Here is an 11,646-nt window from a genome sequence, read left to right on the forward strand (position 1 = left end):
TTAATTGAAAAATTAAACAAATTCGACGAAACTTTTATCTAAACAAAATTCATTATAATAATAATTATTATTATTACTGTATTTCACCAGGAGAAGTAAGTTAAGTAAGAGAGTTAATACTGTATTGCATTAACTCTCAATTAATTTTTTAAAATATTTTTTTAAATTACAAATATATTTCGAAGAGAAAGCTTCAGCAACGAAAAAGCTTTCAAATACCAATATATGATACATTGTGGTTAACATATTGATAATTGAGGTTGGTTTCTGTGTCAAAAACCTGCATCTCGTAATCATCTTTTTAATTCTCTGAATGAGATTTTAATCCCCACCTCCCTGTCCTCTCTTGCAGCCTTTCAAGATCAAGAGACTTGAAGTTATTAGAAAAATGTATTGCTTTACCTAATTTACAAAATTAACCGCAAAGAGAGAATATTACCATTAATGAATGAACTGAAATCAATAAAAAATATGTTAATTAACCTCCCAAGCCTGAACCTTGAGGATTTCGCTCCTACCCATTTGAATGCTAGAATCCCTGTTCTTTAAACATGAATTTTTTACATCCAAATCTGTTCCACGTTCCACCTGAAACGAATCGATTTTCTTAACTTTATACGAACTTATTTTGAATTCATTTCTGAATGATATTGAAGCCTTTTTTTCACTGTACCATCAAGTGCGTACTTTTTTTCGCTATAGTAGCGACCCACCGACTTAAGTACGCATATCCCAGTCCGGTTGGCGAAAGGATGCCTTAATCTCTCTTGAACCAACAGGCTGGGGCCTCAAATCCTGCAGTTTTCATGGATATTGACTGGTGTATTAATTTCATTGCCTGATGTGACATTCTTTTCTGGCTTAGTGGAAACTTAACAAAAAGCTCACTCTGGTTGCTAGTGTACTATCGTTTTACAAGCTCGTGTTGGCTGACATCACACACACACACACACACAGACACACACACACACGCACACACACACACATGCACACAACATATTCTGTTGTGTGCATGTGTGTGTATGTGTACACAACATACACAAAATTTCTATTCATCGTATTAAAAATCAATCGCTAAAACTCCAATCTTTGTTTCATAGCCCATATATTTATAATTAATTATTTATGCCATCAAAGGAGTTGACTTCCAGTTACGTATAGTAATTGCATTACATATTTTATGAGGAAAAGCTTGAGAAATAAATATTTAAACCGTACAAGAATGATTACGGAGTTTTAGCATAAAAATGCTAACGTATATTACGGTGATTCACCACATGAATTTAAAACCGTGCGCTAAACACGAACCCCCCCCCCGAAAAAAAGTGTCGATTTAAAGAAAAAAAAAGCTGTCAAGATTAGAAAGAAGGAAGTAAAACGTCATAAGAAAAGCAGCCAAAGCGTTTCAAGTACGTAAACATACTTACAAAAGATATGAAAGACACGCCGCTATTCCCTATGTCCTATAACGAAATAGTAAATAAGGGATCCCTTGAGGGTGTATGTTGGGGGAAGGAGGATTCGTTTGAATGACACGATGGTCGTCTGTCATTATAAACAAAAAAAGTGTTATTGCGTAAAATATGACAAAATTAATATTAGAAAACATGTATGACATGCGGAAGCTGAATTTGAGTACTACATAAGCAATATCACGCATCGTCTTTTGAAAAGAAACATACAACCTTAAATGAGAAACATATTTTACATGAAAATATTTTAATTCTGACAAATTTCAAAACAGGATAAATGGAATCATGTTCCAACGTTTATAATTTATCAAGCATTAATTAGAATGGTTTGAAAACAATGTAAATTTTTAAAAGTTGAAATATGAGTACACCATAATTAGCAAGTACCATGAAAAGGTTTGCAATATATTATAATTAAATAACACCTCCAGGGAGTCCAAGACTCATCGAGGGAGGGCACCTACTCTACAACTCTCTGTCTCCATCGCTCAGTCCACCCACTACAACGAATCGCGGCTACCTCCATCTACACGAATGCCATCTACTGCCTACAACAACCACTAGTATTTTCACAAACAATGAAAAACATCCATGCTCACGGCGGGATTCGAGTCCGCAGCCTTTTGGCTGGAAAGCAGATACACTAACCACTCGACCAACCAGGCCTGCTATAATCAGCAGTTTTCTGATTATAATATAATCAGAAGACTTTCTATAAGTTATTAGTTATTTATTGGTTTTCCCCAAGGTCCTTAATACTGGAAAAATATTCCTTAAAATCTTAAAATATGAAGAAGATAATTCTTCTTCTCTCCCGTAGTCCTAAATGGACCCTTAGGTCACTCATGGCTATTCTTTGATATTCTTTGTTAGTCTCCTCCAATCATCTCGGTCTCTTATTCTTGATGTCAGTTAAGAAAGGGAGGAATTTGTCCATTTTTTGATGTTATCAGTCCATTTTAATCGAGGTCGGCCCCTAACCCTTGATCTCGGAACGATTCCTTCTAGTGCTTGCTTTGGAATGCATGCCATTAGCCCTCTCCACATGTCCAAACCATTTCGCCTGTCTTCTTCTTCTTCTGATGACTGTCAGAATATTTTAACTAGATAAGAAGATGATAACTAGAACCAATGAAAGACTTCTTCCAATTATTTTAATAAAAAATATTTTAACAAACGGAGAAAATGATTCCTCTTCTATCGAGACGAAATATTGGTTATACATCAGAGTTTTTCTTTTATTGTTGGCAACATGATAGTATAAAATACATTTGGAAAAAAATCGCAATAATTAAGCAGTTTAAAAAGCTGCAATTTGCAATATAAAGTCCAAACATTTTACGTTAAGATTGTGGGATTGAATATTGCAGATGTCTTCTATAAATTCATACATTCACTGGTGTATTTGTTTTCTTGAAAAAAAAAAACACGTCGCTTCTACCAAAGAACACTGTTTTTTCTTACGTACAAAATATAATTGTTCTAGTTGCAAAACAAATTTGAAGTAAAATATAAATAAATAAGTAAATAACGCTCAAAACTCGCTCTTCTACAGAAAATTATATTTAAAGATTAAAAGAAATAATAAAAAAGAAACTGAATACCTGGGATAGTATACAGAAAAGATACTTGCTGATATAAAATTTTACATTTACTCCCCGAGCAGTTTTCTTGCTCTTTATTTAAGACTTTGTTTATTAAGGAAGCAGGATAGATCTCTCTTCAGATCAATTTATCAGCTTGAATTTTTCACGTATATTCTTCTGTATAGAACTTTAAAAAAGATACTTCAGAACACGAGTGTTATCTTTCTCGCCTCCTGCCCTAGCTATTCTAAAAGAAAATGCATATTAATGATGGTGACATGGTTATGTGACGAAAAATGTTTATGCTTTTCCTTTGCTATTCATGTTTTGGAATTTTTGATTTTAAATTGGTCTCGGAGAACTCTGATTTCTACAAATCGAGTCCCGCGCGTGGCAGATGGGGAATCCCATCAGATATGGTGGGGAGATCAGAATATATTGACCTAACCTATCTGGTTTCTTTTGACCTACTTCTGATGCTGAAGCTCTTTGTTTAGTCGAGGGACAGGAATCTTTCCTTTCCTTACTTTACTTAATCTTTCTTCGTATGTGTACAAGGAGTATGGATACAAAACATAAAAACGAAAGTTACAGTTGCGCGATTCAGGATAGTTTTATCACATCTGGAATAGCGTAAATGAGCGAGAGCTGAGTACTCTTTATCTATAAAAAATAAATGGTAAAGTCTATTAAAAGCTTGGAGGAAGTCAGTAAGTACTCAAGAGGGGTGCTCACTGCAGCATATAAGCATATGCTACAACAAGGAATGCACCAATACAAGTGAAAGATGAGGATTTGAACAGTTGAGTGAATTGATAGAGACAGATAACTTTGTTTTGTCCTTGGACACTAAAACAGCAGAAGTTTTCACAGTACTGAGGACCTAACAGCTGGACATTTTTGGTAAGAATGTAGAAAATGAAAAAATTGTGTAAAGCACAAGTGTGCCAGTAGAAGAAATAATACTCTAGTACATCTGTTCCCAACCGGTGGTACGCCTACTAACCGGTGTAGGACTGTATAGAAGTAGGATAAATCAAAGATTGAATGAACATGAACATTGGTATGCTAATGAAATATATAATCATATTAAAGAGGTCGTTCACGAGACATATAAGGAAGCACTTCGTTTTTAAAAAGGAATTTGAATCACAATGAGGCGGAAGGGATGGCAGGAGAAGATCTTGAGACCATCTAGAAGAAGGCAGCATATAAAGCTTTAGCTCTGGGAAAGTATCAAATTATTAAGAGGAAAGTGAAAAAACATTGCACAAAACGCAAGGTAAGTGACAGCATGGATGAATCATTTTAACGATAAGCTGAAAGGGAACAGGAAGAAAGACATTGAGAGAAACATAGATGGTGATTGGTGGTTACAGAAGTTAGCTGGTCAGTTTTTGGAAGAAGTGCGAGATGCCTTGGAAAGGTCAGGTAATAGGAAGGTAGCTGGAATAAGAAGAATATCCATCGAATTCTGGAAGTATGGAGGTGACAAGCTGCTAAGAATAGTAAGAAGGATGTTATATCCAGTTCTATAAGGAGATAGGAGATATGATTCCTGATGAATAATTATTATTATATGCAACTTGTATCTTTAAAAAGGTAATAATAACAATCCTTCAAATAGCCGAGGAATTCGTAATATAGATCAGAGAAAAAAGGACAAAGGGCGGGAAACACACTTGCTTTTTGTCGACCTCGAAAATGCCTATGATTCATGTATTAGCAGACACTGAGATCGATTAGGAGGATGAAGGTGAATAATGTAATCACTTTTATTAAGAGAATATATAGAGCTTACAGAGATGTCTAGTGTGGGAATGGTATTAGCTTAGAATGGTATTAAATGCTGAATGGGGGAATGGTATTAGCTGACAGCATTGTTTGACGACGAAGTGATAATCACTCAAATCCAGGATGACAGTGATTTGTGATGAGAAAACTGGTTGATGTTTTCTCATCAACTGGTAGTTGGTAGATAAGGCAGAGACTAAGACCTACTCAGTAAAGTCAAGGTAGTACATCATTTCAAATTCTAAGTATCAGTTATCAGTTATTCGTAAGACTGAAACATGTGATTAAAACGTAGATCATTGTGTCAACCAAACGTTAATCAATTGTGTCAACCAAACGTTAAACTATTAATCAATTAAACATTGCACCCTGAAGACCTTCGAGAGTAACCCGAATAGACGACACTTTAAATGATAGTATATAATATTTTGAAATATGGGAAAATGATGTACTTTGAATGCGAGCTATAAGAGTCGTCAGAGATGACCAAAGGATGCTTATACTTACATAGAGAATAGGAGTTGTGAAGACGATGCAGGCCAGAGAGGTTGTAAAACGTAGCTCCTGGTATGACCTTTTACAATGGAGAAGAAGTTTATAAGCCAACTGCATTTTTGCTGGAAATTAGTCCGTAGAAAGAAACGGGAAGAAAGAGGGGATATTTCAGATAACAAATCTATGGGGACTGGTGCAAAGGAGGAAGGTAGACTAAATTTTTTTTTCTATTTTTATTAATTGTTTATATTTTTTCGATTTTTATTTATTTTTGTAAATAATGCGAAAACTGTTTTCGAGACCAAATATACATGTCAATGTCTCGGCTTAAAGAAGTGGGATGGTGGTCTCATACTAGATGATAAGTAGAACGAGTGTTTAGCATATCCGCTCTCACAGAAAAGCTGCAGATTCAAATCCTGCTATGGACACTTTATGTTTGCGATTATTTTTAGATGAGAGATGAATTTTATCATCTAGTATGAGACCACCATCCCACTTCTTTGAGCCGAGACATTGACATGTATATTTGGTCTCGAAAACAGTTTTCGCATTATTTACAAAAATAAATAAAAATCGAAAAAATATAAACAATTAATAAAAATAGAAAAAAAAATTTAGTCTACCTACAGCACTAATATATTCTATATGTTTTTCGCTCTCTGGCGGATGGGAGTCACATAAAAATGTATCTCCTTTTTTATATTTTGGGAACATTGAACTATTATAAACGACAGGTCAGTTCATTTCAACAGTATCAACAGATAAATCTACAGAAAAAGACAAACAGTGAAAAAGAAAATGATCGTCCTATGTACATAAACGAATAAAAGAGCAGTCAGAACTAGATGAATTGATGACTGCTCGTTTTTGCTGGACAGAAAAGAAAGTAAAGAAACAGTCAGTAACTAGATGAATTGATTAATTTTTTTATGAACAGAAAATAAAAGAGCAGTCACAATATCTTTTCGTTTCCTTCCTTTTCTATTATATTATAGAAAAAGAGGGGGGAAATATAAAAATATAAACATTTAAGAAATCTTTACAAAAAAAATACCAGGACTAAATCTTGTATACCATTGGAAGTGCAAAACATAATATGCTATTTTTAGTGTCTTGGAAGCCATGCTAAAACGAACTTTAGAGTCAACATTGCTTTTAACTTATGTTGACTGTTATGTAAGTTAAACAATGAACTTCGAAAAGATTTCTTTATTGATTTTAGTGTAACATACTCATTTATTCAAGCAACTAAAGTGAAACATACGCATGCGATATTGTCACTACCTTGCATCATTTTCATTGGTTATTGATTTTGCAGGCACTAATCAATTATTGACTTTTTCGTTCGACACCTACACGTATTGATTTCCCACCATTTGTGTGCTTGTATTCCATCCAAGAGAACGTCTTTGTTTTATTTTATTTACCCCTCTTTCAACAGTATATTCTCTGATTGCTTGTATTGTTTTGTACCTTTCTATTACTGTTCATCTTCCTTCTTTATTGTTTTATTTCTCTCGCCTTCCTCTTTCTCCGATAGAAAATCATTACTTGGATGAGTTCCTAATCCTGTGCATCTAAGTACAAAAGATTTAAGAGAATTAATGGAACAGAGAATGTGGGGTTCAAAATCACGAGGGATAGAGTAAGCTACAATGAAAAGAAGGATTTGTACAGCATCAGGTAATAGAAGTTTCTTTCTAATTAGAAGATAGGTCAAAATAACCTCTTGAGAAAGGATAGCCACCACTATCAAAAACTGCCAAATGTTTTCTGAAGAGGTGCCTTTACTAACAGTGTTTTCCAAGTTTCTCTGTCTTTATTACACTGCAGTTTAACTCCAGCAATATTTCAATACCAATCCATTGAAGTTGGATCTATCAACTCCATTTACTCTTGTGAAGCTTCTTTTGTCTATCCTTTCTCCGTTCTTAGAGCCTCGCGTGGTTTTTAGGAAATAGTGTCTTCTTCCTTTTCACGTTTCATTTCCTGCTTCTAACACAGCTTTTGGCTCGACGAGTTCCCCTCCCCCCTTTCATGCTTTTATAAGACACCAGTTTTCTTTAACTTTATTTGATTTCTAAAGAAGAATCGCAGGCCTTCCCGCCTTCTTTTTATATCTAATAAATCTCTTTTCAGTGTCATTAGATGCCACCTGACAATCTTTGAATTTAGAGATGTGAAAAAGTTTTCAGATTATATTTGCTCCGCCATCGAAAGAAATGAACACCTGGAAAAAAAAAAAGGATGCACTCAGTGAGTTGTTCTGACAAAATTACTTATCTGTAGTTTCTAGTTGTATGTTCATTATTTTCATGTCTTCGGTGATAATCTATCTTCTCATTTATTTCAATATCTTTCATTAATTATAATTTTCTGCGTTCTTGTTAATTTTAGAAAGCGTAGCAGGGGGATGTTTTGGACTTTAGGGAACCTTCAGTATGCTTAATTGAATTAGAACCATATTTATGCGATGATGTTTCATTAGAATGACCACATAACTTACAAAATAATGCTTATATACGATAATTAGCTGGCAAATATAAGCGAAACTATGTTAAACTCGTTTAACAGTTACAAAAATGAGAATGAGGTATACAATTGGCTAGTTAGGAAAGACGGGTAAGAACCGTGTAAGCATTAATACACAAGGTTATTACTACATTGTAAATCACTAATTGTAATGTTCTTTGAATAGTTGCACATTTTGAGGAAATATTGTGATAAAGGCAATAGCATTATATCCTTATTATTCAAGAACTTATGGAATATAATTTCTGATATACACATCGTTGCTGCTGGTCTAGGATAACTTGTGTTTCCTGGAATAATAACAAGTTATTGTTCGAATAATAATTCTTCAATGATTCATATTTTTAAGGACTAATTTAAATTGGAGAATAATGTTGGAATGAGTATCTACTCACATTAAACCGTTTGCTACTAAGATTTTGAAAACCTTATTATAATTTTAATTTATAATTTGTGAAAAATACACATTTGTGTATTTTCCACAACCTCCAACAGTATGATTTCATTGATTTATGGAGACACATTTTTGAATACATATCTTTAATTATTTCAAAAAAGTATGCATATATGGTTCTTTAATATGGTCTTATTGTTATTTAGTATGCCACTAAAAAGGAGATTAAAACTGGAGATTATTGATGGTTTGCTTTGTTTTTATAACTGAATATAGTACCACTTTTCTGAATTTTATGACTATTTCGCTATCAGGAACTCCTCCATACATACGTTGTTGATGATTATCATATAGCTAAATGCATTAACTTTATGAGGGATGGCCATATGAAAGGAGCAGAACATCTTCATTTGTTTATTTAACAACTTTATTATGGTTCTTGTAGCACTTATTCATGAAAGAATGTCTATAATATTCTTCCATGATTAAGTATATCGGTTTGTTTGACATCGACTGTACAACAGGGAACCCTATACTTTAAAACCCAAACAGTAATTGTATAACTTACCTGTCATAAATTATTACGGGAATATTCAAGAAAATATCACACATCTACCGACATCATCACCAGCACCATGATACCAAGACACTTAGTATCGATTAATGTGAAAATGTATTTTTATAAATATTCATTATTTTAAAATGATATAAAGTACATATGTCATTAGTAATTAGCAAGCAACGACGACACCCAGTGTCAGAATGCCGGCATCGGGAAACCTTCAACAGAGAAAGACGGAGACAAAGAGGGAAGGTCTGGAAACAAAAATGGTTATAAATAGGCTTAAAAGAAGAATTAATAATTATGAAATGATTAAATTACTTTAAACGAACAGATTTTCATACAGTAATCATATTTGTTTATTCATATAACTTGTGGTCTTAAATGTATTAATTCATTTAATTTGGATAAATAATGTATACTTAACACGTAAAAGTAATTTAAAATAATTGACATAATTCACGTAAATAATAAGAAATAATTGACAGTGCTATATAAAGTTTGAACTTTTACAAATGTTAGACTGCTACTCTAAATAGGAATCGCTCAATTCGGTAATGACACATAAATAATTATTTGTTATTCGCAAAATTTGGATTAGATTCGACTGAACTATTTCTATTTATAGTAGCAGTCCATGAGTAATAGTTGCAGTTTGCAAACTTTTATAGCACTGATAATGATTACTTATTACATCAATTACTGTTGTTATCACATTTATTACTCCTTTAATTTGGAAATACATTTTCAGGAAACGGAGAAAAGGACAGGGAATTACAAAATTCCTAACTTTTGCTAAGTGATCACTTCTATTCTATTACGCATGACTTCCAAGAAGTCATGCGTAATGACATAAAAGATTAAAAATAATAATTCATATATAATTAAAATTAAAACGTTCCAAGTAATATACATTTGGAAGGATATTTTTAAATTTAACTTTCTTGGAATTTCAGAAAACAGCCTGAAATGATTACAATGCACTTAATGGTACTAAGACTGCAACCTTGCATCTTTATTCACTAATTTTTCAATTCATTAATAATGAATATAATATGGGATAAAATGAATGGACTATGTATGAAAAAAAATTGATCTGATATGAGGACTAAACATATACGAAAACCTAACAAAATGGAGGTGTGAATTGCTCTTTGCTCTCTGGTAAAGAGAAATAATTTCATTGTCATAAAAATTAGAATTAAATTCTACTGTCTAAATGGAACGGGAAAAATAATCTTGGCTAATGCATAAATAGTGTCGTTTGTCGTCAGAGATGGACAGGACGCATTATTTTTATAGTAACCAGTGAATTCAGCATTTAGTAGAAGAGGATAAAATTGAATCTGTTACCTCTAGACATATTTTGCAAATTTCATTCTGAAATGTTAAAAATCAACGTAATAGACCATATTTTATCGTACCGCTCGTGCGAAAGCTCTCTCTCTGTCTTTATAAATAATTTATCAACGTTTCGATAATCTTAAGAAAAGGTAAATTATAGAATGGCATGTGATATACGCTACAATCCTGCGAAAATATATGCCAAACTGGTACTAGTGAATATGTTCATAATTCTGACTCGCTTACGAAACGAGAAAAAAATAACTTCAAGATTGGTTTCATTATAAACAAGTTATGTAAAGAAATGGTATGCATAAGACAGTTATAGCGTAAAACGAATTATCAAAAATATACAACACTGTTATAATTAGATATCTAAGCATTAGTAGTTTTAACTTTATTCTTACTAAATTTATAAGTGTTACTTTGCGAACTTTTGAATATTTAACCAAAATGCATAGACAATTATTATATATACAAGAAACATTTGTTAAGGAATTCGGAATACAACAAGTTATTGTTTAATTTATAGCTTTTGTACAAAGAAATATTAACATTCTCTGACCAAGGGAAAGTACTGCATAAAACAAAAAAGTTACGTAAATAAAAGCAAAATGGATGTCACTTCGGACTGCCATTGTAATGTCTGATAAAAAGAATCCACTGTGAAGAAGCAAATTTGGGAAGTGGGCTTAGTAAGTAAATTTGGAGCGAATTTACAGATGAGGTTTTGTAAGAAAAGGAAAATAAAAGAAGAATGAATAAGATCTACATGTTTAGTTTGGAATCATATATATCAAATGTGAAGCCTATTTTTGCAACCTCCTAGGGAAAAAGGCATAGAAGGGTTTCCATTTGAGATATTCCTATTCATGGTATGTTCTTTACCTTCTGTAATCAAACGTAATGCGATTTTGTTCTACTCTGATATAACATGTACAAGTGCTTTAGAAAATTGCAGTACAAGAACTTATTGCATTTCTCCGAAGGAAAAAGATGAAGTTTTGGGAATCTCAGCATTTCCCAGAGAAAAATGTAAGGTGGAAAATCAGAACAGATCGAAAGCAAGGAAAACGTTGCAAATCGCTTTTATCCAAATGGAATAAGGCAATCTATAAGATCAAGATTCTGCCTTGGTAAAGAAGAAAACTAGAAACTTCAAGTCATTTTATTCTTCTCCATTGCATGTGGTGAAAGTATTTTTCCCTGATGTTTAAAAGTTATTAAGAGGATTAAATAATAAAATTATATATTTTTAAAAATGTAATAAATTGCTGACCAGTCCTTTGGAATAAATGTTTCTGAAATAAATCCCACATTATCTAATCCTTAGCCCTACCACTGTAAAATAGGCGTGAGATTTTCAACCCTTCATGAGTGCAATTGCTATTAAAATTATCATGGCAAGGTAAAGCATAAATCGCGGGATGTATATCAGAAAGTCAAACGACAGTGAAAATGTAG

Source organism: Typopeltis vanoorti, chromosome 1 (assembly GCF_054136105.1).
Source record: "Typopeltis vanoorti isolate ZY-2024b chromosome 1, IOZ_Tvanoo_1.0, whole genome shotgun sequence".
In the NCBI taxonomy this organism is placed as follows: domain Eukaryota; kingdom Metazoa; phylum Arthropoda; class Arachnida; order Uropygi; family Thelyphonidae; genus Typopeltis; species Typopeltis vanoorti.